The sequence below is a fragment of the Ovis canadensis genome, chromosome 10, assembly GCF_042477335.2.
Source record: "Ovis canadensis isolate MfBH-ARS-UI-01 breed Bighorn chromosome 10, ARS-UI_OviCan_v2, whole genome shotgun sequence".
Lineage (NCBI taxonomy): Eukaryota > Metazoa > Chordata > Mammalia > Artiodactyla > Bovidae > Ovis > Ovis canadensis.
The window spans coordinates 90,071,232-90,074,293 of NC_091254.1; positions in this window are offsets into that span (position 1 = coordinate 90,071,232).

Below are 3,062 nucleotides of genomic sequence, written 5' to 3' on the forward strand. Positions count from 1 at the left end.
CCGGCCGGCGGTGTTATTTCAGGCACTGTTGGACAGATGGGCTTCCTTGTGAGCGGACAAGAGCCACACCTCGGAGGGGACGTGTTTTCTAGGGCTGTCCCCTCGCCGTTCACGAGTATCCTCATCACTTTGGCAGGGTGGGGGCGGAAGGGGAGCCAAGAGCCGGACCCCAGGATTTGCTGGTCTTCCCCCAGCCTCCTCTCTCCAGTCTCAGGGTCCGGGCGCGATCTCAGGGATCCCGGTTGCCAGCCGGGCGCCCCACCCCCAGCCCCTCTGTCTGCCATGTGTGGGGCATATGCTCGGCCCTCGGCAGCTGTTGGAACACAGTAAATCCATTCACATACTGACATATCCCAGTGACTAACGTGGGCTTAGCGAGGGAACAGAAGCGTTTGGCAAGCAGAAACAACTGAATTCCTTTTAGAGGGGTGAGGAAATGACACCCCCAGTGGGCTTGATCTCGCCATTTGGTTTGGACTGGGGGGCTCACCATGGGAGGCCACCCGGATGTCACCCCAGCCACCCACCCTCATTAATTCCGAGCAGAAGAGGAGCCAGGCTGGTGTTTGGGGAATGGGAGTGAGAGGTCTACAGAGATGCCTCTTGGAGACCACGCTGGACATGAAGAAATCACTCAAACCCAAGACGTGCAGTGAGAGGTAGTCTCACTTTATAGTTTGGAAAGTGGGCTTTGGGATCAAGACAGAAATGGGTTCAAATCCTGGCTCTGCCACTTGTTCCATGATGAGCTGTGAAACTCCTAAGCCTCTGTTTCCTCCCCTGTAAAATGGGGATATGATCACGGGGTTTCTATCTAAGGGAGCTCTTTAGGAATGAGTGAGACTGTTGGATAAAGCATTTAGTTCACTACCTGTGGGTATAAAGCCTGGTATATAAAAAGCACTCAACATAATGTGCTGTGCTCAGTCCTCAGTCACGTCCGACTCTTCTCGATCCCACAGACTGGGACCCCCCAGGCTTCTCTGTCCGTGGGAATTCTCCAGACAAGAATATTGGAGTGAGTTGCCATGCTCTCCTCCAGGGGATCTCCCCAACCCAGGGATTGAACCCAAATCTCCCACACGGCAGACAGATTCTTTACTGTCTGAGTCACCAGGGAAGGCCCACAATACTGGAGTGGGTAGCCTATCCCTTAAGAAAGGGGAACTTCTGGAACAAGGAGCTGAACTGGGGTCTCCTGCATTGCAGGCGGATTCTTTCCCAGCTGAGCTACCAGGGAATCATAACAACACATTTTAAAGAAAGGACACTGAACTTTGTGTTTGTTCACATATGCAGGCAGATAACAGAATTCACCTTCCACTAACTGATGTAGCTCCTAAAGCAACGTGGAATCAAAAGGAAGCTCGACCCTTTGCTTCAAAACACACTTTCTCACCAAGACCCCCTCCACAATTGCTTCAGAGCCTGGATCATGAAGTGAGTGGGAGAATCATCTAGGGCTGGAAGATGTTGGGGTCCCTCCAGACTTGAACCTGACCTCAGTAAACACTCTTGCCTAATGTGGAACACCGTTAAGAACATGTCCTTACCGTAAACTATAGAGCAACGGCAAACACATGGATCTTCAGCCACAGCTTTGAGGATCGCATTCCACAGAACCTCCTGGGTGTTAATAACAAGTATTATACAAATGGGCTTCCCTGGTGGCTCAGATGGTAAAGTCTGCTTACAGTACAGGAGACCCAGGTTCAATCCCTGGGTTGGAAAGATCCCCTGGAGAAGGAAATGGCAACCTACTCTAGTATTCTCGCCTGGAGAATTCCATGAACAGAGTTTGGCGGGCTGTAATCTATAGGGTCGAAAAGAGTTGGACACGACTGAACAACTTTCACTTCACTTCACTTCACTTCATTATACATATAAAGGGCTTCCAGGTGGCTCAGTGATAAATAACCCGCCTACCAATCAAGAGATGGAAGTTTGATCCCTGGGTGGGGGAAGATCCCCTCGAGGAGGAAATGGCCACCCACTCCAGTGTTCTTACCTGGGAAATCCCATGGACAGAGGAGCCTGGCAGGCTACAGTCGATGGGGTCACAAAGAGTCGGACACGAGTTAGGGACTAAACAACGCAAATTAAGTACTCTAGACTACCTCAACGCTACATCCAGTGCACACAGTTTTATTCCCGTTACTGCAACCTCCACCTATGAAGTGCACCCACTGATGACGTCCCTATTGGACATCATAAGTCCACCCATCGGAACCTACCGGAGCCCCCTCCTCCAGCCAGCAGAACAGGGGAGAATTACTTGTTCACTCCAACTAGCTACCCCAGGAAGCCAGCCAGGAAGGCTGGCTTTATAACCAACGCTGAAAGAATGAAAATGAGGGTTACCCATGGTTGAGATCTGGAAATAGACTGGAGAGAATATGACAAGGAGAGAAACATAAATCTGATGATGCGAAAGGATGAAAGTGGAAAGCTCTGGGAGAATGCGTTTTGCTTCCTGGGTAGTTTTCTCCTGTGACCTCTTCCTGAGGCCACACCAGGGAGGGGCTGTGCTAAGCTGCCCACCAGCTAGCACTGCCCACCTGCTTATCCTTTCCTGGTCTTCCCTTGGGCCTGTGGTCCAGGCATCAGGATTGCTTCAGTTCTTCCTTCAAAGTTCATCACTAAAGAGGCCTCTTTTTTTCTAGATGCCACAATTATGCGTTAATACATGATACTTGTTTTTCTCTTTCTCACTTCACTCTGTATGACAGGCTCTAGGTCTATCCTCATCTCTACAAATGACCCAGTGTTGTTTGTTCCTTTTGAGGGCTGAGTGGTAACCCCTTGTCTATGCATACCACATCTCTTTATCCCTTCCTCTGTTGAGTATTTAGGTTGCTTCCACGGCCTGGCTAATGTCAATAGTGCCGCTCTGAACGCTAGGATGAATGTGTGCTTTTGAATTTACGGTTTTCTCAGGGTATATGCCCAGTAGTGGGATGATGGTAGTTCTGGCTCGTGTGGTAGTTTCATTTTAATTTTTTAAGAAACCTCCATATTGTTCTCCATAGTGGCTGCACCAATTTACATTCCCACCAACAGTG